At 45.0% G+C, this 27,590-nt stretch overlaps 7 non-coding genes and 2 pseudogenes across 7 annotated transcripts; all 9 read right to left on the minus strand.

Annotated features, from left to right (window-relative positions):
• Positions 1–11: 11 nt before the first annotated feature.
• On the minus strand, positions 12–202 carry LOC130335226 (U2 spliceosomal RNA). Its single transcript, XR_008876891.1, has one exon. It is a non-coding gene; the product is annotated as a U2 spliceosomal RNA (small nuclear RNA).
• A 2,099-nt stretch (positions 203–2,301) lies between these two features.
• Positions 2,302–2,492, minus strand: LOC130335228 (U2 spliceosomal RNA). The gene has a single exon (XR_008876893.1). It is a non-coding gene; the product is annotated as a U2 spliceosomal RNA (small nuclear RNA).
• A 2,088-nt stretch (positions 2,493–4,580) lies between these two features.
• LOC130335229 (U2 spliceosomal RNA) lies at positions 4,581–4,771 on the minus strand. The gene has a single exon (XR_008876894.1). It is a non-coding gene; the product is annotated as a U2 spliceosomal RNA (small nuclear RNA).
• Positions 4,772–6,865: 2,094 nt separating this feature from the next.
• Positions 6,866–7,056, minus strand: LOC130335230 (U2 spliceosomal RNA). The gene has a single exon (XR_008876895.1). It is a non-coding gene; the product is annotated as a U2 spliceosomal RNA (small nuclear RNA).
• A 2,097-nt stretch (positions 7,057–9,153) lies between these two features.
• Positions 9,154–9,344, minus strand: LOC130335231 (U2 spliceosomal RNA). The gene has a single exon (XR_008876896.1). It is a non-coding gene; the product is annotated as a U2 spliceosomal RNA (small nuclear RNA).
• A 2,101-nt stretch (positions 9,345–11,445) lies between these two features.
• Positions 11,446–11,631, minus strand: LOC130335152 (U2 spliceosomal RNA). The gene has a single exon (XR_008876842.1). It is a non-coding gene; the product is annotated as a U2 spliceosomal RNA (small nuclear RNA).
• A 5,389-nt stretch (positions 11,632–17,020) lies between these two features.
• On the minus strand, positions 17,021–17,238 carry LOC130335180 (U2 spliceosomal RNA; annotated as a pseudogene).
• Positions 17,239–19,326: 2,088 nt separating this feature from the next.
• Positions 19,327–19,547, minus strand: LOC130335161 (U2 spliceosomal RNA; annotated as a pseudogene).
• Positions 19,548–26,739: 7,192 nt separating this feature from the next.
• Positions 26,740–26,930, minus strand: LOC130335232 (U2 spliceosomal RNA). The gene has a single exon (XR_008876897.1). It is a non-coding gene; the product is annotated as a U2 spliceosomal RNA (small nuclear RNA).
• Positions 26,931–27,590: the final 660 nt, after the last annotated feature.

Here is a 27,590-nt window from a genome sequence, read left to right on the forward strand (position 1 = left end):
ACCCTGTAAGGGGGTGGTGCACTGTACCCGAAGATACTGCCATATCGGGTCAATGCATAGGGCGACGGAAGCAAGCTTCGAAATCGGCCCCCGTTCTCAAAAATCCATTTAATATATGGTCCCCAGATAGGGGACGTATCAGATATTAAACTGATAAGAACAGATACTACACTTGATCTTAGCCAAAAGGCCGAGAAGCGATAACCGTGAAAGGGGCGGGCCCAACAAGGTCCCCTTCATGGGCACTATCACTGCTTGCTGTCAGGGAGGCTGCCAGACAATTTTCCATGCACACTCTGGGCTGGGGGGCAGTCAACCACCAGTACACACAGCAGAACCTAAACCCATACCATTATTGCTAAGCAGCAAGACAGGGGCCCATTGCACTCCCACGGGGCCTTTTTAAATGCAATCCATAACCCGGATTTGCCAGGAACCCTTCTTACTCCTCCTACTTGCATGTGACACTGGGCTTAGGATCTGCATAGGAAACACACACACAAGCACACACCTACCTTTGTTGCCTGCAGATGCCTCCTTGGCTGTCCCCAAACGGTATCAAACCAACACCCACGGGAAGCTGTAAGCATAGAGGACATGCCTGCACCCCATTGGACTTACCTGTGTGGGTTAAATCCGGGTTATTTGACAACCTATGGCGGTGATGGTTCTGCTCAGGCAGAGCAGTGCTGATGCTCCTCATAAAGCTGTCGCTGCTGTGAAGGTTCTAGGTGACATCACAAATCCCTTTGGTTACATACACAACAAAGCTGGGTTGTTGTTGTTTACACTCTGCAAGGCCTGTGGAAGTGAGTGACATCATAGCACTGTAGTTCTGAGGGTTCAAGATGGATGCAACAATCTCCTGTTGCTTCTATGAAGGCCGTAATAGACGACATCACCAAACAGCTCCATAGTCACATACACAGCAAAGGAGAGATGTTGTTTACACCTAGTGATGTCAGTGGTATTGAGTGACATCACAGCACAGTGCTAAGGCTCCTGGGCCTGGACACAGCAGCGGCTGCAATATCTCAACGGAGAATACGTTTATATCTATGTGTGTGTGTGCGCATATATATATATATATATATATATATATATATATATATATATATATTTCTCCGCCGAAATCACTTTTAAACCCATTTCCACCTTTTTTTCCCTTCTCTTCCTCTTACTTTTTTTTCACGTTTTTTTACGTTTTTCTCCTTTTCGCCTCTTTTCTGGGCGTATTATTCTTCTTTTTCTTCTTTTTTTTCGTCTAATGCATACCCCATCAGTGCAGCAATGCTTATTCAATACCGCCAGCAGATGGAGACACTGGGGGATAATTTTCTAAGGATTTATACTGATTTTTCCTGTCTGAATTTGTCGCACAGAAAGTTGCAGGCCAAATATGTGTGACATTTCTGCGACTTTAGCTTCTAGAGCATTTTTACAACATTATACATAGGTGCTGAATACATAAAAAGCGACTGTTCAGCGACAGACAAGTCGCATCGGCTGAAAGTAGGCCAGAATGTCAGTCCATGTTGGAGCAGGTTTAGATACAGTCTAAAGCATAGATCTCAAAGTCTGTGCACAGAATTTAGCAAGGGCCTCGCACCTTCTGATGCATCAGGTAGGTGCACAATAGCATAGCCTAACCCTCTGTACTTTGGTCTATATTGATGCGGGACATAGACAGCCAGCTGATGACCAATCCATTAGTGCAATGGATGGCTGGAAGCATTTGTCTTTGCCTTTGCAATACCACAGAAGCAATGCATGGTCAATGTACAGCAATGACACACCTGTGTGAACAGCCAGGAGACCCCCCCCCCCCCCCCCCCATGTTATGTTACATAGTTACATAGTTAGTACGGTCGAAAAAAGACATATGTCCATCACGTTCAACCAGGGAATTAAGGGGTAGGGGTGTGGCGCGATATTGGGGAAGGGATGAGATTTTATATTTCTTCATAAGCATTAATCTTATTTTGTCAATTAGGAACATTCAGCACCCACCCGCTATCAAGGCAGCTGCCTATCATGTCATGCCCTACCTGCACAGGTGTGCTGGCTACTCAAATGATCCAATTAAGGAGGCCATTTAGTCAGCAGCAGCAGAAGTCCTGTGCCTGGACGCTCCAACAGGGGCCAGACACAAGCAGAAGCAGAAGCAGCAGAAGCAGCAGCAGCACCACCTTTTGTTTTTTGGCTGCAGCAGCAGCAGCAAGGCCCACAGGGCTGGCTAGCTGGCTAGCCAGCAAGCAGGTAGCAATGAAAGTAGGAATCTTTCTTTTTAACCCTGTAAGGGGGTGGTGCACTGTACCCGAAGATACTGCCATATCGGGTCAATGCATAGGGCGACGGAAGCAAGCTTCGAAATCGGCCCCCGTTCTCAAAAATCCATTTAATATATGGTCCCCAGATAGGGGACGTATCAGATATTAAACTGATAAGAACAGATACTACACTTGATCTTAGCCAAAAGGCCGAGAAGCGATAACCGTGAAAGGGGCGGGCCCAACAAGGTCCCCTTCATGGGCACTATCACTGCTTGCTGTCAGGGAGGCTGCCAGACAATTTTCCATGCACACTCTGGGCTGGGGGGCAGTCAACCACCAGTACACACAGCAGAACCTAAACCCATACCATTATTGCTAAGCAGCAAGACAGGGGCCCATTGCACTCCCACGGGGCCTTTTTAAATGCAATCCATAACCCGGATTTGCCAGGAACCCTTCTTACTCCTCCTACTTGCATGTGACACTGGGCTTAGGATCTGCATAGGAAACACACACACAAGCACACACCTACCTTTGTTGCCTGCAGATGCCTCCTTGGCTGTCCCCAAACGGTATCAAACCAACACCCACGGGAAGCTGTAAGCATAGAGGACATGCCTGCACCCCATTGGACTTACCTGTGTGGGTTAAATCCGGGTTATTTGACAACCTATGGCGGTGATGGTTCTGCTCAGGCAGAGCAGTGCTGATGCTCCTCATAAAGCTGTCGCTGCTGTGAAGGTTCTAGGTGACATCACAAATCCCTTTGGTTACATACACAACAAAGCTGGGTTGTTGTTGTTTACACTCTGCAAGGCCTGTGGAAGTGAGTGACATCATAGCACTGTAGTTCTGAGGGTTCAAGATGGATGCAACAATCTCCTGTTGCTTCTATGAAGGCCGTAATAGACGACATCACCAAACAGCTCCATAGTCACATACACAGCAAAGGAGAGATGTTGTTTACACCTAGTGATGTCAGTGGTATTGAGTGACATCACAGCACAGTGCTAAGGCTCCTGGGCCTGGACACAGCAGCGGCTGCAATATCTCAACGGAGAATACGTTTATATCTATGTGTGTGTGTGCGCATATATATATATATATATATATATATATATATATATATATTTCTCCGCCGAAATCACTTTTAAACCCATTTCCACCTTTTTTTCCCTTCTCTTCCTCTTACTTTTTTTTCACGTTTTTTTACGTTTTTCTCCTTTTCGCCTCTTTTCTGGGCGTATTATTCTTCTTTTTCTTCTTTTTTTTCGTCTAATGCATACCCCATCAGTGCAGCAATGCTTATTCAATACCGCCAGCAGATGGAGACACTGGGGGATAATTTTCTAAGGATTTATACTGATTTTTCCTGTCTGAATTTGTCGCACAGAAAGTTGCAGGCCAAATATGTGTGACATTTCTGCGACTTTAGCTTCTAGAGCATTTTTACAACATTATACATAGGTGCTGAATACATAAAAAGCGACTGTTCAGCGACAGACAAGTCGCATCGGCTGAAAGTAGGCCAGAATGTCAGTCCATGTTGGAGCAGGTTTAGATACAGTCTAAAGCATAGATCTCAAAGTCTGTGCACAGAATTTAGCAAGGGCCTCGCACCTTCTGATGCATCAGGTAGGTGCACAATAGCATAGCCTAACCCTCTGTACTTTGGTCTATATTGATGCGGGACATAGACAGCCAGCTGATGACCAATCCATTAGTGCAATGGATGGCTGGAAGCATTTGTCTTTGCCTTTGCAATACCACAGAAGCAATGCATGGTCAATGTACAGCAATGACACACCTGTGTGAACAGCCAGGAGACCCCCCCCCCCCCCCCCATGTTATGTTACATAGTTACATAGTTAGTACGGTCGAAAAAAGACATATGTCCATCACGTTCAACCAGGGAATTAAGGGGTAGGGGTGTGGCGCGATATTGGGGAAGGGATGAGATTTTATATTTCTTCATAAGCATTAATCTTATTTTGTCAATTAGGAACATTCAGCACCCACCCGCTATCAAGGCAGCTGCCTATCATGTCATGCCCTACCTGCACAGGTGTGCTGGCTACTCAAATGATCCAATTAAGGAGGCCATTTAGTCAGCAGCAGCAGAAGTCCTGTGCCTGGACGCTCCAACAGGGGCCAGACACAAGCAGAAGCAGAAGCAGCAGAAGCAGCAGCAGCACCACCTTTTGTTTTTTGGCTGCAGCAGCAGCAAGGCCCACAGGGCTGGCTAGCTGGCTAGCCAGCAAGCAGGTAGCAATGAAAGTAGGAATCTTTCTTTTTAACCCTGTAAGGGGGTGGTGCACTGTACCCGAAGATACTGCCATATCGGGTCAATGCATAGGGCGACGGAAGCAAGCTTCGAAATCGGCCCCCGTTCTCAAAAATCCATTTAATATATGGTCCCCAGATAGGGGACGTATCAGATATTAAACTGATAAGAACAGATACTACACTTGATCTTAGCCAAAAGGCCGAGAAGCGATAACCGTGAAAGGGGCGGGCCCAACAAGGTCCCCTTCATGGGCACTATCACTGCTTGCTGTCAGGGAGACTGCCAGACAATTTTCCATGCACACTCTGGGCTGGGGGGCAGTCAACCACCAGTACACACAGCAGAACCTAAACCCATACCATTATTGCTAAGCAGCAAGACAGGGGCCCATTGCACTCCCACGGGGCCTTTTTAAATGCAATCCATAACCCGGATTTGCCAGGAACCCTTCTTACTCCTCCTACTTGCATGTGACACTGGGCTTAGGATCTGCATAGGAAACACACACACAAGCACACACCTACCTTTGTTGCCTGCAGATGCCTCCTTGGCTGTCCCCAAACGGTATCAAACCAACACCCACGGGAAGCTGTAAGCATAGAGGACATGCCTGCACCCCATTGGACTTACCTGTGTGGGTTAAATCCGGGTTATTTGACAACCTATGGCGGTGATGGTTCTGCTCAGGCAGAGCAGTGCTGATGCTCCTCATAAAGCTGTCGCTGCTGTGAAGGTTCTAGGTGACATCACAAATCCCTATGGTTACATACACAACAAAGCTGGGTTGTTGTTGTTTACACTCTGCAAGGCCTGTGGAAGTGAGTGACATCATAGCACTGTAGTTCTGAGGGTTCAAGATGGATGCAACAATCTCCTGTTGCTTCTATGAAGGCCGTAATAGACGACATCACCAAACAGCTCCATAGTCACATACACAGCAAAGGAGAGATGTTGTTTACACCTAGTGATGTCAGTGGTATTGAGTGACATCACAGCACAGTGCTAAGGCTCCTGGGCCTGGACACAGCAGCGGCTGCAATATCTCAACGGAGAATACGTTTATATCTATGTGTGTGTGTGCGCATATATATATATATATATATATATATATATATATATATATATATATTTCTCCGCCGAAATCACTTTTAAACCCATTTCCACCTTTTTTTCCCTTCTCTTCCTCTTACTTTTTTTTCACGTTTTTTTACGTTTTTCTCCTTTTCGCCTCTTTTCTGGGCGTATTATTCTTCTTTTTCTTCTTTTTTTTCGTCTAATGCATACCCCATCAGTGCAGCAATGCTTATTCAATACCGCCAGCAGATGGAGACACTGGGGGATAATTTTCTAAGGATTTATACTGATTTTTCCTGTCTGAATTTGTCGCACAGAAAGTTGCAGGCCAAATATGTGTGACATTTCTGCGACTTTAGCTTCTAGAGCATTTTTACAACATTATACATAGGTGCTGAATACATAAAAAGCGACTGTTCAGCGACAGACAAGTCGCATCGGCTGAAAGTAGGCCAGAATGTCAGTCCATGTTGGAGCAGGTTTAGATACAGTCTAAAGCATAGATCTCAAAGTCTGTGCACAGAATTTAGCAAGGGCCTCGCACCTTCTGATGCATCAGGTAGGTGCACAATAGCATAGCCTAACCCTCTGTACTTTGGTCTATATTGATGCGGGACATAGACAGCCAGCTGATGACCAATCCATTAGTGCAATGGATGGCTGGAAGCATTTGTCTTTGCCTTTGCAATACCACAGAAGCAATGCATGGTCAATGTACAGCAATGACACACCTGTGTGAACAGCCAGGAGACCCCCCCCCCCCCCCCCATGTTATGTTACATAGTTACATAGTTAGTACGGTCGAAAAAAGACATATGTCCATCACGTTCAACCAGGGAATTAAGGGGTAGGGGTGTGGCGCGATATTGGGGAAGGGATGAGATTTTATATTTCTTCATAAGCATTAATCTTATTTTGTCAATTAGGAACATTCAGCACCCACCCGCTATCAAGGCAGCTGCCTATCATGTCATGCCCTACCTGCACAGGTGTGCTGGCTACTCAAATGATCCAATTAAGGAGGCCATTTAGTCAGCAGCAGCAGAAGTCCTGTGCCTGGACGCTCCAACAGGGGCCAGACACAAGCAGAAGCAGAAGCAGCAGAAGCAGCAGCAGCACCACCTTTTGTTTTTTGGCTGCAGCAGCAGCAAGGCCCACAGGGCTGGCTAGCTGGCTAGCCAGCAAGCAGGTAGCAATGAAAGTAGGAATCTTTCTTTTTAACCCTGTAAGGGGGTGGTGCACTGTACCCGAAGATACTGCCATATCGGGTCAATGCATAGGGCGACGGAAGCAAGCTTCGAAATCGGCCCCCGTTCTCAAAAATCCATTTAATATATGGTCCCCAGATAGGGGACGTATCAGATATTAAACTGATAAGAACAGATACTACACTTGATCTTAGCCAAAAGGCCGAGAAGCGATAACCGTGAAAGGGGCGGGCCCAACAAGGTCCCCTTCATGGGCACTATCACTGCTTGCTGTCAGGGAGGCTGCCAGACAATTTTCCATGCACACTCTGGGCTGGGGGGCAGTCAACCACCAGTACACACAGCAGAACCTAAACCCATACCATTATTGCTAAGCAGCAAGACAGGGGCCCATTGCACTCCCACGGGGCCTTTTTAAATGCAATCCATAACCCGGATTTGCCAGGAACCCTTCTTACTCCTCCTACTTGCATGTGACACTGGGCTTAGGATCTGCATAGGAAACACACACACAAGCACACACCTACCTTTGTTGCCTGCAGATGCCTCCTTGGCTGTCCCCAAACGGTATCAAACCAACACCCACGGGAAGCTGTAAGCATAGAGGACATGCCTGCACCCCATTGGACTTACCTGTGTGGGTTAAATCCGGGTTATTTGACAACCTATGGCGGTGATGGTTCTGCTCAGGCAGAGCAGTGCTGATGCTCCTCATAAAGCTGTCGCTGCTGTGAAGGTTCTAGGTGACATCACAAATCCCTTTGGTTACATACACAACAAAGCTGGGTTGTTGTTGTTTACACTCTGCAAGGCCTGTGGAAGTGAGTGACATCATAGCACTGTAGTTCTGAGGGTTCAAGATGGATGCAACAATCTCCTGTTGCTTCTATGAAGGCCGTAATAGACGACATCACCAAACAGCTCCATAGTCACATACACAGCAAAGGAGAGATGTTGTTTACACCTAGTGATGTCAGTGGTATTGAGTGACATCACAGCACAGTGCTAAGGCTCCTGGGCCTGGACACAGCAGCGGCTGCAATATCTCAACGGAGAATACGTTTATATCTATGTGTGTGTGTGCGCATATATATATATATATATATATATATATATATATATATATATATATTTCTCCGCCGAAATCACTTTTAAACCCATTTCCACCTTTTTTTCCCTTCTCTTCCTCTTACTTTTTTTTCACGTTTTTTTACGTTTTTCTCCTTTTCGCCTCTTTTCTGGGCGTATTATTCTTCTTTTTCTTCTTTTTTTTCGTCTAATGCATACCCCATCAGTGCAGCAATGCTTATTCAATACCGCCAGCAGATGGAGACACTGGGGGATAATTTTCTAAGGATTTATACAGATTTTTCCTGTCTGAATTTGTCGCACAGAAAGTTGCAGGCCAAATATGTGTGACATTTCTGCGACTTTAGCTTCTAGAGCATTTTTACAACATTATACATAGGTGCTGAATACATAAAAAGCGACTGTTCAGCGACAGACAAGTCGCATCGGCTGAAAGTAGGCCAGAATGTCAGTCCATGTTGGAGCAGGTTTAGATACAGTCTAAAGCATAGATCTCAAAGTCTGTGCACAGAATTTAGCAAGGGCCTCGCACCTTCTGATGCATCAGGTAGGTGCACAATAGCATAGCCTAACCCTCTGTACTTTGGTCTATATTGATGCGGGACATAGACAGCCAGCTGATGACCAATCCATTAGTGCAATGGATGGCTGGAAGCATTTGTCTTTGCCTTTGCAATACCACAGAAGCAATGCATGGTCAATGTACAGCAATGACACACCTGTGTGAACAGCCAGGAGACCCCCCCCCCCCCCCCCCCCATGTTATGTTACATAGTTACATAGTTAGTACGGTCGAAAAAAGACATATGTCCATCACGTTCAACCAGGGAATTAAGGGGTAGGGGTGTGGCGCGATATTGGGGAAGGGATGAGATTTTATATTTCTTCATAAGCATTAATCTTATTTTGTCAATTAGGAACATTCAGCACCCACCCGCTATCAAGGCAGCTGCCTATCATGTCATGCCCTACCTGCACAGGTGTGCTGGCTACTCAAATGATCCAATTAAGGAGGCCATTTAGTCAGCAGCAGCAGAAGTCCTGTGCCTGGACGCTCCAACAGGGGCCAGACACAAGCAGAAGCAGAAGCAGCAGAAGCAGCAGCAGCACCACCTTTTGTTTTTTGGCTGCAGCAGCAGCAAGGCCCACAGGGCTGGCTAGCTGGCTAGCCAGCAAGCAGGTAGCAATGAAAGTAGGAATCTTTCTTTTTAACCCTGTAAGGGGGTGGTGCACTGTACCCGAAGATACTGCCATATCGGGTCAATGCATAGGGCGACGGAAGCAAGCTTCGAAATCGGCCCCCGTTCTCAAAAATCCATTTAATATATGGTCCCCAGATAGGGGACGTATCAGATATTAAACTGATAAGAACAGATACTACACTTGATCTTAGCCAAAAGGCCGAGAAGCGATAACCGTGAAAGGGGCGGGCCCAACAAGGTCCCCTTCATGGGCACTATCACTGCTTGCTGTCAGGGAGGCTGCCAGACAATTTTCCATGCACACTCTGGGCTGGGGGGCAGTCAACCACCAGTACACACAGCAGAACCTAAACCCATACCATTATTGCTAAGCAGCAAGACAGGGGCCCATTGCACTCCCACGGGGCCTTTTTAAATGCAATCCATAACCCGGATTTGCCAGGAACTCTTCTTACTCCTCCTACTTGCATGTGACACTGGGCTTAGGATCTGCATAGGAAACACACACACAAGCACACACCTACCTTTGTTGCCTGCAGATGCCTCCTTGGCTGTCCCCAAACGGTATCAAACCAACACCCACGGGAAGCTGTAAGCATAGAGGACATGCCTGCACCCCATTGGACTTACCTGTGTGGGTTAAATCCGGGTTATTTGACAACCTATGGCGGTGATGGTTCTGCTCAGGCAGAGCAGTGCTGATGCTCCTCATAAAGCTGTCGCTGCTGTGAAGGTTCTAGGTGACATCACAAATCCCTTTGGTTACATACACAACAAAGCTGGGTTGTTGTTGTTTACACTCTGCAAGGCCTGTGGAAGTGAGTGACATCATAGCACTGTAGTTCTGAGGGTTCAAGATGGATGCAACAATCTCCTGTTGCTTCTATGAAGGCCGTAATAGACGACATCACCAAACAGCTCCATAGTCACATACACAGCAAAGGAGAGATGTTGTTTACACCTAGTGATGTCAGTGGTATTGAGTGACATCACAGCACAGTGCTAAGGCTCCTGGGCCTGGACACAGCAGCGGCTGCAATATCTCAACGGAGAATACGTTTATATCTATGTGTGTGTGTGCGCATATATATATATATATATATATATATATATATATATATATATATATATATATATTTCTCCGCCGAAATCACTTTTAAACCCATTTCCACCTTTTTTTCCCTTTTCTTCCTCTTACTTTTTTTTCACGTTTTTTTACGTTTTTCTCCTTTTCGCCTCTTTTCTGGGCGTATTATTCTTCTTTTTCTTCTTTTTTTTCGTCTAATGCATACCCCATCAGTGCAGCAATGCTTATTCAATACCGCCAGCAGATGGAGACACTGGGGGATAATTTTCTAAGGATTTATACTGATTTTTCCTGTCTGAATTTGTCGCACAGAAAGTTGCAGGCCAAATATGTGTGACATTTCTGCGACTTTAGCTTCTAGAGCATTTTTACAACATTATACATAGGTGCTGAATACATAAAAAGCGACTGTTCAGCGACAGACAAGTCGCATCGGCTGAAAGTAGGCCAGAATGTCAGTCCATGTTGGAGCAGGTTTAGATACAGTCTAAAGCATAGATCTCAAAGTCTGTGCACAGAATTTAGCAAGGGCCTCGCACCTTCTGATGCATCAGGTAGGTGCACAATAGCATAGCCTAACCCTCTGTACTTTGGTCTATATTGATGCGGGACATAGACAGCCAGCTGATGACCAATCCATTAGTGCAATGGATGGCTGGAAGCATTTGTCTTTGCCTTTGCAATACCACAGAAGCAATGCATGGTCAATGTACAGCAATGACACACCTGTGTGAACAGCCAGGAGACCCCCCCCCCCCCCCCCCATGTTATGTTACATAGTTACATAGTTAGTACGGTCGAAAAAAGACATATGTCCATCACGTTCAACCAGGGAATTAAGGGGTAGGGGTGTGGCGCGATATTGGGGAAGGGATGAGATTTTATATTTCTTCATAAGCATTAATCTTATTTTGTCAATTAGGAACATTCAGCACCCACCCGCTATCAAGGCAGCTGCCTATCATGTCATGCCCTACCTGCACAGGTGTGCTGGCTACTCAAATGATCCAATTAAGGAGGCATTTAGTCAGCAGCAGCAGAAGTCCTGTGCCTGGACGCTCCAACAGGGGCCAGACACAAGCAGAAGCAGAAGCAGCAGAAGCAGCAGCAGCACCACCTTTTGTTTTTTGGCTGCAGCAGCAGCAAGGCCACAGGGCTGGCTAGCTGGCTAGCCAGCAAGCAGGTAGCAATGAAAGTAGGAATCTTTCTTTTTAACCCTGTAAGGGGGTGGTGCACTGTACCCGAAGATACTGCCATATCGGGTCAATGCATAGGGCGACGGAAGCAAGCTTCGAAATCGGCCCCCGTTCTCAAAAATCCATTTAATATATGGTCCCCAGATAGGGGACGTATCAGATATTAAACTGATAAGAACAGATAAGGTTTCAACAAAATTTTATTGAATAAATAAGAAACCATACAAAATTTAAAATGCAAAATAATAAAAGGTTCACAAAAGTTTTAAAATACAAATAATAAAACCAGTAATAAAAGGAGAAAAAATAAAAATGGCAGGATAAAACATTATACAAATGTCATAAAAACTGATTATATTGTTATTTCGTTCCATAGAGGCAGACACCACATGGATGCTGCCTCGCTGGCCCCCAACTGTTTCTTGTCTCTTAGGTAATAGATGTACATCTCACTCAGGGCCAGCTTTATACAGTTTTTAACATCAATAAAATCATGTTTAAAAAGTAAGATGTTCCTAACTTTCCAGATGGCATTTTTAAAACAATTAATAATCATCCAGCAGATCATCTGCTGTTTAAAATTGGGGCAGTTAAAAAGACCGTAAAAGACACATTCGTGATTAAAATCTTTTAGGCCGCAGGCCCACTTCAAAAGTGGGCCTACCTTCCTCCAAAGCTCCCGTGCAAAAGGGCAGTTCCAAAATATGTGCAGCACCGTTTCGTCCACTCCGCAGCCATCTCTCGGGCACTTGGCTCTCGCCACCAGTCCTCGCCTGTGCTGGAACTCACGAGTAGGGAGGCACTGGTGGACGATTGCCCAGGCAAGATCCCTGTGTACATTCGCCAGAAACTTCCCGTACACGTTCCGCCATACCTTTTTGGATCTTGCCTGTGTGAAATTGGACACTGCCAGGGTAACCTCACTCCGCCTGAGGACCTTTGATACCTTTCTCTGGTCCCCCAGTATGTCAGGCTCCAAATCTTGGAGACCTAGGAGCCTGACTGTCTTTTCCAACACCACATAATGTTTTGGGGGACACAGAAGCACCGGAGCGTTCAGAGGGATGCGCAACCATCTTTTAAAAACCATGCCCGCAGCGTACCTTAAAAAGCAGCTAAAAATGCCATCGGATTTAATAATTTTAAAACAGAAACAGAAATACTTTATGTAAAAGAAAGTAAAAAGGTTAGGAACATCTTTCCCGCCATTATCTTTACTTTTGTACATAAAATCACGCTTTAATTTCTCCATTTTTGAACCCCATAAAAAAGTAAAAACAATTCTAGTTACTTTTTTAATGTATAAAATAGATGGAGGAAATACCATGGCAATGTATAGCATAATAGGGAGTAAAACCATCTTTATTATTAAAATCTTCCCCTCCATGGTAAGGTTTCTAAGATTCCACATTAAAATCTTCTTCTCCATCTTAGCTATAGCTGAATCCCAGTTAGGGCTCCCATCATTGACCTGGTTAAAAACAATACCTAAAACTTTAATTTGATCCTGTTGCATTGTGACTCCTGGGGTGATGGATGAATCCCAGGAGCCAATATAAAAACAGTCACATTTATCTGTGTTTAGCTTAAAACCAGAGACCTCGCAGAAATAGCTGGTGTTCCTCAATGCCCCCCTCATGGATGGAGAGTCCGGGCACAGTATGGTGACATCATCCATGTACCCCAACACCTTTAGATGGGTCCCTCCTCCACCAGGTATCGGTACGCCTCTTACTACCCGGTCTTTTCTGAGGAGGGCCATCAGTGGTTCGATTGCGCAAATAAAAAGGAGTGGGGACAGGGGGCAGCCCTGTTTGACACCTGATAAAAGAGGAACACCGCTGGTTAAAAAGCCATTAACAGAGACTTGACTAAAACAGGATCGGTATAAAAGCATGATTCGGCTTAAAATCGTTTCAGGCACTGCCATCTTTTTAAGAACTAAAAACAGGTATTCATGGGAGACCCTATCAAAGGCTTTTTCAAAGTCTAAGGATAAAATTGCTACAGTTTGATTTCTATCCTTAAAATACCATAAAACATCTCTTAAAATATTTAGGGATTCAGCTATAGACCTTCCAGGTACCCCACAAACCTGATTTGGGTGAATTAATTTATGAATAAAAGGTTTAAAACGGACAGCTAATAACTTGGCTAAAACTTTATAATCGACATTTAAAAGTGTGATGGGGCGCCAATTTTTTAGCATATCCTTTTCACCCTTTTTAAAAAGTAATGATACAATCCCCCTCCTCCAGGAAGGGGGAAGTTCATTAACAATAAAAGTTTCTTTATACAATAAAACCATATCATCCTTTAAAATATCCCAAAAAGCTAAATAAAATTCGATGGGTAAACCATCTTCCCCAGGGGCCTTCCCACTAGAAAAACTTTTAAAAACAAATAAAAGTTCATCTAAGTTAAGATCACGGGATAAAACCTCCTGGTCTAAAACATCTAGCTTAAAATCAAGGGAATTAAGAACATGTTCTAAAAAGGATGGATTAAGATCTTTCTTATTAAAAAGAAGCTGGTAGAAGTTAAAAACTGCATCTAACATGCCTTTTGGAGTGGATTCACCCTCAAGGTTTTGGATGATATCCCTCCTATTCATCACTTTTTTAAAAAAGAAACGGGAACATTTCTCGCCCTCCTCCAGGTGCTGCACATGTGAGTTAAAAATGATTTGTTTCCCTTTCTTTTCTATGGCATGTTTTATTTCAGTTTTAAGGTTTAAAATATCATTTTCTACATCCATACCAGCTTCTTTCAATTTAAAAAGTACATTTAAACGCATGTTAAGAACATAAAACCACTGTTTTTCCATTTTTGCCTTCTTCTTACCTGCTTTGATAAAAAAAAATCTGATTTTAGATTTGGTGCCCTCCCACCAGTGCAGCATAGGCTCGTGGGGTTTTCTTTGTGATTGCCAGCATTGGTAGGTCCGCACAAACTCCTCTTTTATCTCAGGGTCCTCTAGGAGTGTGGTGTTTAATCTCCAGAGGCCCCTTTTTGCTTTTTGCTCCCCCTCTAGCTCCAGGCCCACCAAGAGGAGCTTATGATCAGAGAAGATATTCTGCTCGAGCGTGCATTTCAGGGGTTTAAAAGCTCTAGAGGAAAAAATAAAATCGATTCTGGAGCTCACTCTTCCATTGGACCATGTGGCGCCCGGGTCCTCCGGCAAGAGATCCTTCCAGCAATCTTTCAAATTAAAATCATCAATAAAATTTTTAAGCAGGTAAGAAGTGCGGTCTTTACGATTAATATCCCCACCCTGCCGGTGTTCCCCATCACGTATGCAGTTAAAATCACCTCCCACCAGCAGGGGGGAAGACCCAACACAAAACAGTGGTAAAATTTCAAATAGTTCTGCCCGCTCCTGTTTATCAGGAGGGGCATACACATTTAAAACACGAATTAAAAGTCCATTAAAATATAGATGAATTAAAAGAGCTCTGCCAGGCACAATCTCAGTTACTGTATGAATAGAAAAGGACTGGCCTCGGCAGAGCAGCCCAACACCCACAGAACGACAGTCATTTGCACCGGACCATATGGATGGGCCCAGCTTCCAGTCTTCTTTTAAGTCTTTATAGTCCATTTTACTAGGGATTCCACATTCTTGTAGCAGGCAAAGGTCAAAGTCACATGTCTCTAGATAAGAAAATAAAGCAGCCCTGCGATCAGGGCTCTTTAAGGACCTCACATTGAGTGAGGCAATTTTTACAGGGATAGGCATAGTTTATGGAGAGTCCGTGCTTGGAGAATCAAAGTCAATAATAAGCTGCGTACCGTCATCCCCCGCCTGCGGGGTCATCAGCTCCTTGATGTTCTGAGGGTCGGAGCTTGAGATCGATGATGCCCCGACCCTGAGCTCGCTCTCGTCCGAACTACGGCACGCCGCTTTCCTTTGAATGTCTTCCTCTTCTTCTTCTCTTTGTCTTTTAAATGTCACACTGCTGTCCATATCCTCTGTGTTGCTCTCACTCGATGTAATCTCTGGCCCCCGGCTGATGGATCTGCGTCTTCTTTCATCATTTGACGACTGGAACTGCTGCACAGGGGCCTGTGAGGCCTCTTTTCCGGAACCTTTGCCGCTACCTTGGGAAGTTTTCATCGCTTGTTCCCCAGCAAGCGTTGCTGAGGACTGTTGCTCCAACTTCCCCATCGATCGACGATGGCCAGTTTTACCCACCGGGTCCACTGCTGGCGGGGCAGCAAACCCTGGTTTGGCGCCACTTGTCTTCTTGGCCCTGTCCTGTATAGGCGGAGTAACAGGACCGGGCTCAGACCTGGCCACCTGGCTCCCCTTCCGGCGGGCTTTCACCGGGGCCTCTTCGTCCGGAGCAGGGCGACCCTGGGCCAAGCCAGTACCTGGCTTATGCTGCAATTTTGGGTCCACTTTTGCCCCCACCGAGGCCCGTCGGCTGCCACCCGCCACAGGTGAGCCCCCTTCAGAAGTTTCGGCGGGCTCTTGAGCCAGGTAGGAAGTCGATCGACGTCTTTCAATTTCCCGGGCAGTAAACTCGATCACCCGCCCGGGCTTCGTGGAATCCCCATGGCCTCCCCCTAGCACTACCACCGGTGGGCCCCCCGATGGAGCACCAGAGGTCTTGGGCCTGGACCCATCAGTACCTGCCATCTGGGGTTTGGGCATCTTAAAAAAGGACGTCTTTTGTCCTGTCCCCTCTTTGGGTGGGCCCAGCCTTGACCCACCCATCGTAGTTTTTGCTTTATGGGGACAGGAATTAAAATCGTGTTTTTCCTCTCCGCAGAGGTTGCACCTTATCGTATGGCTACATCTTGAGGCTATGTGACCTTCTTGGCCACACCTATTGCAGCGAATCACACGCTCCGCGCCGCAGGTCTCCTGGGTGTGGCCAAACCTCAAGCAATTTCGGCAATACATAGGCATTTGAGGATAGAACAGGAAGCCCCGAACTCTCCCGATGGCAAAATTTGGGGGCGGATGGCAAAGACCCCCAATACCACCGGGATCCTTACGGAGCTTGACCCAGAACTTCCTCTTGCCGTTCCAGAACCGCACGGAGTTCAAGATTTTGTTTGCGAATCGCACCTCTTCGCAGTATCGCCGAAGAAAAGTGGCTATATCCTCCGTGGTCACATGAGGGCTGTGCATAGCCACCACCAACGGTATATGTTCCTCACCATAGAGGAACTGGAACGAAAGACCGTCGAGTCGATCGTCCCTCTGGTCCGCACCAGACAAGGTTGCATAGATGTTATCGCAACACGCCGTGGCCGTGAAGGTGACGGTATACAGGCCACGGCTTTCCTGGTCATTTAGACACAGGATGTCCTCCCTATTGAGGCGGAAGTAGTCAAGAAGAATCACCTCCGCAATGAAGCGGAGGTTCTTCAACTGACGATGGCTCTCCGACACCTCTATGCGGATGGTATTTCGCATCGACATTTCCCCAGAGGGGAAAGCCCAGGAGAACGGCATCTTCCACACCCAGGGACTAAGCCCCTTCCCCAATAGCAGCAGGGGCTCGGAATCCCGCTATAAAAGCGGAACCCTTACCCAAGGCAGAGGTCGGGGGTACCCTAGGTGCTTCCGAAGCTACAGGTAACGCTCAACGTACCGAAAATGCCTTCTGAGACACAAGGTCCCAGAGACAGGGGGATCGCAACCCGTTGTCCGTGGACTAAGCCCGCTCCCCAATAGCAGCAAGGGGGTGAAGTCCCTCCGTAAGGAGAGACAATCCCCCAAGGCCGAGAAGCGGGGTACCACAGACACCTTCCGACCAGACCAAATGCAGATACTACACTTGATCTTAGCCAAAAGGCCGAGAAGCGATAACCGTGAAAGGGGCGGGCCCAACAAGGTCCCCTTCATGGGCACTATCACTGCTTGCTGTCAGGGAGGCTGCCAGACAATTTTCCATGCACACTCTGGGCTGGGGGGCAGTCAACCACCAGTACACACAGCAGAACCTAAACCCATACCATTATTGCTAAGCAGCAAGACAGGGGCCCATTGCACTCCCACGGGGCCTTTTTAAATGCAATCCATAACCCGGATTTGCCAGGAACCCTTCTTACTCCTCCTACTTGCATGTGACACTGGGCTTAGGATCTGCATAGGAAACACACACACAAGCACACACCTACCTTTGTTGCCTGCAGATGCCTCCTTGGCTGTCCCCAAACGGTATCAAACCAACACCCACGGGAAGCTGTAAGCATAGAGGACATGCCTGCACCCCATTGGACTTACCTGTGTGGGTTAAATCCGGGTTATTTGACAACCTATGGCGGTGATGGTTCTGCTCAGGCAGAGCAGTGCTGATGCTCCTCATAAAGCTGTCGCTGCTGTGAAGGTTCTAGGTGACATCACAAATCCCTTTGGTTACATACACAACAAAGCTGGGTTGTTGTTGTTTACACTCTGCAAGGCCTGTGGAAGTGAGTGACATCATAGCACTGTAGTTCTGAGGGTTCAAGATGGATGCAACAATCTCCTGTTGCTTCTATGAAGGCCGTAATAGACGACATCACCAAACAGCTCCATAGTCACATACACAGCAAAGGAGAGATGTTGTTTACACCTAGTGATGTCAGTGGTATTGAGTGACATCACAGCACAGTGCTAAGGCTCCTGGGCCTGGACACAGCAGCGGCTGCAATATCTCAACGGAGAATACGTTTATATCTATGTGTGTGTGTGCGCATATATATATATATATATATATATATATATATATATATATATATATTTCTCCGCCGAAATCACTTTTAAACCCATTTCCACCTTTTTTTCCCTTCTCTTCCTCTTACTTTTTTTTCACGTTTTTTTACGTTTTTCTCCTTTTCGCCTCTTTTCTGGGCGTATTATTCTTCTTTTTCTTCTTTTTTTTCGTCTAATGCATACCCCATCAGTGCAGCAATGCTTATTCAATACCGCCAGCAGATGGAGACACTGGGGGATAATTTTCTAAGGATTTATACTGATTTTTCCTGTCTGAATTTGTCGCACAGAAAGTTGCAGGCCAAATATGTGTGACATTTCTGCGACTTTAGCTTCTAGAGCATTTTTACAACATTATACATAGGTGCTGAATACATAAAAAGCGACTGTTCAGCGACAGACAAGTCGCATCGGCTGAAAGTAGGCCAGAATGTCAGTCCATGTTGGAGCAGGTTTAGATACAGTCTAAAGCATAGATCTCAAAGTCTGTGCACAGAATTTAGCAAGGGCCTCGCACCTTCTGATGCATCAGGTAGGTGCACAATAGCATAGCCTAACCCTCTGTACTTTGGTCTATATTGATGCGGGACATAGACAGCCAGCTGATGACCAATCCATTAGTGCAATGGATGGCTGGAAGCATTTGTCTTTGCCTTTGCAATACCACAGAAGCAATGCATGGTCAATGTACAGCAATGACACACCTGTGTGAACAGCCAGGAGACCCCCCCCCCCATGTTATGTTACATAGTTACATAGTTAGTACGGTCGAAAAAAGACATATGTCCATCACGTTCAACCAGGGAATTAAGGGGTAGGGGTGTGGCGCGATATTGGGGAAGGGATGAGATTTTATATTTCTTCATAAGCATTAATCTTATTTTGTCAATTAGGAACATTCAGCACCCACCCGCTATCAAGGCAGCTGCCTATCATGTCATGCCCTACCTGCACAGGTGTGCTGGCTACTCAAATGATCCAATTAAGGAGGCCATTTAGTCAGCAGCAGCAGAAGTCCTGTGCCTGGACGCTCCAACAGGGGCCAGACACAAGCAGAAGCAGAAGCAGCAGAAGCAGCAGCAGCACCACCTTTTGTTTTTTGGCTGCAGCAGCAGCAAGGCCCACAGGGCTGGCTAGCTGGCTAGCCAGCAAGCAGGTAGCAATGAAAGTAGGAATCTTTCTTTTTAACCCTGTAAGGGGGTGGTGCACTGTACCCGAAGATACTGCCATATCGGGTCAATGCATAGGGCGACGGAAGCAAGCTTCGAAATCGGCCCCCGTTCTCAAAAATCCATTTAATATATGGTCCCCAGATAGGGGACGTATCAGATATTAAACTGATAAGAACAGATTTTTTTTTTTTTTTTTTTTTTTTTTTTTTCTTTTTTTTCCTCAGTTACAGACTATTGTTCAAGCGATCATCAGGTCACCTACCAAAACTCATCACTTCTAAACAAAGTCTGAAAAAACATCATGCGGAAAAATATCTCAATAAGAAAACTATAAGAGAAGCACAAATTCAAAACCTTGATCAGGATACTTACAACTTTCTCCATTCCTTGTATCTCCAAATCTTTTCAGCCTCTTCCTCTCCCATTCTCTTCTTGTCAAATAGAAAAATAATAAACAACCTTCCAAAAAAAAAGTCTCTTCAACTCCCTTGGAGAAATACACACATTTTTAAAAACAAGCAGGTTTCTAGAATCCCATAAAACTTCTTTAAAAACAGAAAATACAATCCAGCTTTCACGTGTGTCCTCTCTCCTGCTAAAATCCTGACCAATAAAAATCTTCTCAAAATTAAAATCAACATATCCCGTGATTGCAGAAAAAAACCTCTGTAGAAGCATAAAAAATTCTCTTGCATAAAAACAGTTCCAAAATAAGTGCACTGTATCCTCCCTGCCTCCACAACCCTCTCTTGGACATTTCTCACTCACTCTTATTCCTCGTCCATTCAGGAAAGCTCTGGTTGGGAGGCAGCCATGAAAAGTCATCCAGTTTACATCTCTCTGTCTATTCGATAATCCTCTAACATTAAAAAGATTCCAGATCTTCACAGACTGAGCAGTAGTGCAGAATGGTACTTCATATAATCTCTCATTTTTTCTTATTTCATTTTCAATTTTCTTTTTCTCAGGTTTTCCCAGGGAACTCAAACCAAATTGATCACTGAAAGACCTGAGAACCACATAGAAGGTAGGTATAACTTGCGCTATTGGTCTCCTCAGATCCTTCTCACACCAGCCCCATTTGGAAAACAACCATCCTGCCAAATACCTGCTCATGTCTGCCACCCAATTATTGCACTGAGACACTTTATAAATTAAAAGAAAGTAATGAGTCTTTAAAAACAGATTAATATCCGGGAAATTATATCCGCCTTTCTTCACGCTTTTCATCACTTCCTCCCTCTTCATCTTTTCCATCTTTGAACCCCAGAAAAAAATAAACAACTTCCTTGTCATCCTTCTGGTCCATAATTTGCCGGGTGGGAAAACCATTGCAGTATATAATAGTAGTGGCAAAATTACTGCCTTTAAAATCAGAACTTTACCTTTAAGGGACAAGTTTCTCAATTTCCAAAAAGATAATTTCTTCTCTATCTTCTCCTCCAACTTCTCATAACTTTTCCCTCCTTTTAGATTTTTTTCAAAAACAACCCCTAACACTTCAATATCTTCCTTCTCATCCACGCCATCCACCACCACTTTTCCTTGCTTTCCAAAATTACTCAATTGGCACTTCCCCCAATTGACTTTCATACCAGCAATACAGCAAAAAATCTTTACATGCAAATTCACTCTGTTAAGATCAGCTTGGGAAGTGCAAGTAAAAACCACATCATCCATGTAACTTAAAACCTTCAAATTCCTTCCATTACTTCCCGGGATAAAAACACCACTCACACATTTGTCCTTCTGTACATTTTTGAGCAAGGCCTCAATGACACAAATGAATAAAATTGGGGAGAGTGGGCATCCCTGTCGTACTCCTGATAAAATATTAAAACCCGGCCCCACATGTCCATTGACTAAAATCTGACTTGTTGCCCCATAATAAAAACTTTTAATCACAAACAGTAGCTTCTCAGGAATACCCATATGCTTTAAAACCATAAACATAAAATCATGAGCAACTCTGTCATAAGCTTTTTCAAAATCAATGGATTCCACAAAAAGTGCATTCTTATTAAAATTACTATAATAAATAGAGTCTCTTAAAACTAATAAATTATCAGTTATTCTCCTATTTGGCACTGCACAAACTTGGTATTCTCCAACAAGGTGCTCAACTATGTCACTCATCCTGTTCGCCACAATCTTTGCAATGATCTTATAATCTGTATTCAATAATGTGATCGGCCTCCAGTTTTTCAAATCTCTTTCATCACCTTTCTTATGTATCAAGGTAATAACTCCTTTCTTCATAGACTCCGCTAAAATACCTGAGTTAAAAACATATTGCACCACCCGTGTAAAATCTTGCTTTAAAATATGCCAAAAAACTGAATAAAACTCAAAGGGGAGGCCATCACAGCCCGGTGTCTTCCCTTTCGCTGTCTTGTCCAGAGCCTGCTTGATCTCCCCTTCACAAACTTCCTCAATTAAAAATGCACTTTTTCCTTCAGGGACATTATTCTCTAAAATATTACAATAATCATTCATCTCCGTCTCACTGGCTCTGCTCTTATTACTAAAAAGTGTTTCATAAAATCTGCCAATCTCCTTCACCATCTCATCACCAACAACTTCCCCTGTAGGAGTTAAAACAGACTTAAAAACACCCCTAGCATTAAAACATTTTTTAAAGAAATATCTTGTACATTGTTCATTTTCCTCCAAATGTTGAACTTTGGATTTAAAAACAATATTTCTACCTCTTTCCAACAACCTGTTCTTCATCTCAATTTTCACCTTCTCAATTTCCTCCTCCACCTCCACACCAACATGTTTAAACTTAAAGAGAGTTTCTAAACGTGAGATAAGCCTTTCATAACCCCTCCTCTTTTCTTGTGCCCTCCTTATGCAAATGAACTTAAAATACTTAGCAAACTCACTTTTTGCCCAATCCCACCAAGCTAAAACATTACTAAAAACAGATTGTTTAGAAGTACAAGATAAAAAAAAATCTTTAAAACCGGACATTACTTCTTCATCTTCTAATAGACTTACATTTAATTTCCAGAGCCCTCTACCAAAATGAAAGGACTCTGCAATACTTATTTCTGCCGACACCATCTTATGATCTGAGAAAGTTGACATCATTTGATTGCACCGGACCACCTTAAACCCCTCAGAGACAAGAATGTAATCAATCCGGGATTTACAGCGGCCACTATCTGATATATAGGTGTATCTTTCATCAGTGCTAACCATCAGTCCCACATCAGAATAATGTAAGTCTTGAATAATTTGGTTTAAAACATTTGAAGTAATATCAGTTCTAACCTTAGCAGAGCTCTCACGATCATTGACGGATCTAATGCAGTTAAAATCACCAACAATAATAGTACCATCACGACCAGGAATAAAAAGTTTAAGTGACTCTAAAAATAACACACGTGCCTGTTTTTCTGCTGGCGCATATACATTAAAAACTCTCATTCTCTGGCCTAAAAACTCAAAATTTAAAACCATACAACGACCTGGTACTAAAACTTGGCAATTTAAAACTTTAATGTCCCTGTTACACAATAAAATCCCCACACCTTCATTTTTATTCTCTGTGCATGTAGACCAAAAAGACTGCCCTCTCTTCCATTCATCTACATAAGGTGCAGACTTAATTGCACACTCCTGTAAACAAAATACATCTCCCTTCACATTCTCCAAAAAATCAAAAACTGCTGCTCTTCTGATGGTTGTTCCTATACTCCGAACATTAAGAGTAGCCACAACCAAGGCCATTAAAAAGGAAAGAAGGCAATCCATTTTCTTAACATCCATTTTAACTAGAAGTTAGTATTCTGACCTTCAACCTTCCTTAGCAGCATCCCATAGCAATCAGGCGACCCCACTTGAGAGTCCCTGTCCATCATTTCCTCACCTCCATACACAGGATCCGTCTGATCCCCTGACCAACTCCCTTTCTTACACCTTTTACTTTTACCTTGAAAGCCTCCATTTGCATCTTCATCTTCATCTTCCCCCTCCTCCTCCTCCTTCTCCTCCTCTTCAGATGTTACATTCTCCTTCCCACTAATCACCCTCTGCCCAGGTGTTAGGGATCTCTCACTCTCATTCTCCTGAAACTCCATCCCCTCCTCCTCCCCCACCACTGGGTTTGGGCATTCAAAATCCTCAATTGTTTCTTCACATGGGGGAACCTCCCTACACACAGTCTCCACACTCTCCACCACTTTCTCTTTTTTCCCTTTACGTGCTTTCTTCTTACTGACCTCAGTAAACTCTTCACCAACACCAGTCTCCTCACAATGCACACCAGTGGAGTCACCCTCCTCCCCTTTTCCAGATTTTTCCTGAGTATTCATGTGCTGCACTGTCACACCTGCTGCACTCCCTTTTACAGAGTTCTCGTCAATCACCTGAGTCACCTCAGCATTCACACCAAAAACACGTGGAAATGGCCTTTCTCCTCTTTCCTCTCTTCTATTTCCTGCTGCGTCAGCATAGCTCATTTTCTTTCTATACCATAAGCTGCATCCTCTAGCCAAATGCTCCTCACTACCACAGATATCACACGTTTTCTTCTCAGTACATTCACCCGAGTTGTGACCTGATTTCCCACAATTCCTGCAGCATACTCCTTGCTCAGGGCAAGACTCCTGTACATGTCCATAAGCGTGACAACGTCTACAGTACTGCAACTGTCCTTCATAAAAACAAAAACCTCTTTCTCCTCCAATAGAAAATACCTGTGGTATACTCTTCCTTCCCTCTTCCATTCCTTCGTCCTTTTTAAATTTTACAACAAATTTCCTTTTACAATTAAAGTACCCATGTCTGTTCTTGAGTCTTCCAAGAAATTTAACTTCATCACAATATCGGTACAAAAAATTGGTCACCATCTCATCCGAAACCTTCGGGTTGTACATATGGACTATAACAACCTTAGACATATTCATGAATAATGGCTCCACTTTCACCTTACTCATTATAGCTGGCTCATTCCTCCTCTTCATCACTTCTAAGTCCATGTAGACCCTCTGGCAAACCTCAGAATCATAAAAGGTTATATCGTAAATCCCTTGCCTAGGGAAGTCTTGCATAGCGATTACATGCCATACCTGAAGGTACTGGAGCTTGCGAAGAATCTCCAGCACAACTTGATCCAATCCAATCGTCCCCCGGTGTTCGCCAGGAACGTAAATCCGCACCGTATCCTCGAGTCCTCGAGTCCTCTCTCCGCTCATTTTTGCAGGTTAAGATACCCACTATCGCAACCCAGTAACAATCCAGGGCCCCCCGCAAAAGAGGGCCCCGATCACCACCCCTTCCGACTCCTACCCTGCCCGGTAAACCGCACAGGATCGAAGCCAAAAGGCCGAGAAGCGATAACCGTGAAAGGGGCGGGCCCAACAAGGTCCCCTTCATGGGCACTATCACTGCTTGCTGTCAGGGAGGCTGCCAGACAATTTTCCATGCACACTCTGGGCTGGGGGGCAGTCAACCACCAGTACACACAGCAGAACCTAAACCCATACCATTATTGCTAAGCAGCAAGACAGGGGCCCATTGCACTCCCACGGGGCCTTTTTAAATGCAATCCATAACCCGGATTTGCCAGGAACCCTTCTTACTCCTCCTACTTGCATGTGACACTGGGCTTAGGATCTGCATAGGAAACACACACACAAGCACACACCTACCTTTGTTGCCTGCAGATGCCTCCTTGGCTGTCCCCAAACGGTATCAAACCAACACCCACGGGAAGCTGTAAGCATAGAGGACATGCCTGCACCCCATTGGACTTACCTGTGTGGGTTAAATCCGGGTTATTTGACAACCTATGGCGGTGATGGTTCTGCTCAGGCAGAGCAGTGCTGATGCTCCTCATAAAGCTGTCGCTGCTGTGAAGGTTCTAGGTGACATCACAAATCCCTTTGGTTACATACACAACAAAGCTGGGTTGTTGTTGTTTACACTCTGCAAGGCCTGTGGAAGTGAGTGACATCATAGCACTGTAGTTCTGAGGGTTCAAGATGGATGCAACAATCTCCTGTTGCTTCTATGAAGGCCGTAATAGACGACATCACCAAACAGCTCCATAGTCACATACACAGCAAAGGAGAGATGTTGTTTACACCTAGTGATGTCAGTGGTATTGAGTGACATCACAGCACAGTGCTAAGGCTCCTGGGCCTGGACACAGCAGCGGCTGCAATATCTCAACGGAGAATACGTTTATATCTATGTGTGTGTGTGCGCATATATATATATATATATATATATATATATATATATATATTTCTCCGCCGAAATCACTTTTAAACCCATTTCCACCTTTTTTTCCCTTCTCTTCCTCTTACTTTTTTTTCACGTTTTTTTACGTTTTTCTCCTTTTCGCCTCTTTTCTGGGCGTATTATTCTTCTTTTTCTTCTTTTTTTTCGTCTAATGCATACCCCATCAGTGCAGCAATGCTTATTCAATACCGCCAGCAGATGGAGACACTGGGGGATAATTTTCTAAGGATTTATACTGATTTTTCCTGTCTGAATTTGTCGCACAGAAAGTTGCAGGCCAAATATGTGTGACATTTCTGCGACTTTAGCTTCTAGAGCATTTTTACAACATTATACATAGGTGCTGAATACATAAAAAGCGACTGTTCAGCGACAGACAAGTCGCATCGGCTGAAAGTAGGCCAGAATGTCAGTCCATGTTGGAGCAGGTTTAGATACAGTCTAAAGCATAGATCTCAAAGTCTGTGCACAGAATTTAGCAAGGGCCTCGCACCTTCTGATGCATCAGGTAGGTGCACAATAGCATAGCCTAACCCTCTGTACTTTGGTCTATATTGATGCGGGACATAGACAGCCAGCTGATGACCAATCCATTAGTGCAATGGATGGCTGGAAGCATTTGTCTTTGCCTTTGCAATACCACAGAAGCAATGCATGGTCAATGTACAGCAATGACACACCTGTGTGAACAGCCAGGAGACCCCCCCCCCCCCCCCCCCCCATGTTATGTTACATAGTTACATAGTTAGTACGGTCGAAAAAAGACATATGTCCATCACGTTCAACCAGGGAATTAAGGGGTAGGGGTGTGGCGCGATATTGGGGAAGGGATGAGATTTTATATTTCTTCATAAGCATTAATCTTATTTTGTCAATTAGGAACATTCAGCACCCACCCGCTATCAAGGCAGCTGCCTATCATGTCATGCCCTACCTGCACAGGTGTGCTGGCTACTCAAATGATCCAATTAAGGAGGCCATTTAGTCAGCAGCAGCAGAAGTCCTGTGCCTGGACGCTCCAACAGGGGCCAGACACAAGCAGAAGCAGAAGCAGCAGAAGCAGCAGCAGCACCACCTTTTGTTTTTTGGCTGCAGCAGCAGCAAGGCCCACAGGGCTGGCTAGCTGGCTAGCCAGCAAGCAGGTAGCAATGAAAGTAGGAATCTTTCTTTTTAACCCTGTAAGGGGGTGGTGCACTGTACCCGAAGATACTGCCATATCGGGTCAATGCATAGGGCGACGGAAGCAAGCTTCGAAATCGGCCCCCGTTCTCAAAAATCCATTTAATATATGGTCCCCAGATAGGGGACGTATCAGATATTAAACTGATAAGAACAGATACTACACTTGATCTTAGCCAAAAGGCCGAGAAGCGATAACCGTGAAAGGGGCGGGCCCAACAAGGTCCCCTTCATGGGCACTATCACTGCTTGCTGTCAGGGAGGCTGCCAGACAATTTTCCATGCACACTCTGGGCTGGGGGGCAGTCAACCACCAGTACACACAGCAGAACCTAAACCCATACCATTATTGCTAAGCAGCAAGACAGGGGCCCATTGCACTCCCACGGGGCCTTTTTAAATGCAATCCATAACCCGGATTTGCCAGGAACCCTTCTTACTCCTCCTACTTGCATGTGACACTGGGCTTAGGATCTGCATAGGAAACACACACACAAGCACACACCTACCTTTGTTGCCTGCAGATGCCTCCTTGGCTGTCCCCAAACGGTATCAAACCAACACCCACGGGAAGCTGTAAGCATAGAGGACATGCCTGCACCCCATTGGACTTACCTGTGTGGGTTAAATCCGGGTTATTTGACAACCTATGGCGGTGATGGTTCTGCTCAGGCAGAGCAGTGCTGATGCTCCTCATAAAGCTGTCGCTGCTGTGAAGGTTCTAGGTGACATCACAAATCCCTTTGGTTACATACACAACAAAGCTGGGTTGTTGTTGTTTACACTCTGCAAGGCCTGTGGAAGTGAGTGACATCATAGCACTGTAGTTCTGAGGGTTCAAGATGGATGCAACAAT

This window comes from Hyla sarda, unplaced genomic scaffold (genome assembly GCF_029499605.1).
Source record: "Hyla sarda isolate aHylSar1 unplaced genomic scaffold, aHylSar1.hap1 scaffold_448, whole genome shotgun sequence".
Taxonomy (NCBI): Eukaryota; Metazoa; Chordata; class Amphibia; order Anura; family Hylidae; genus Hyla; species Hyla sarda.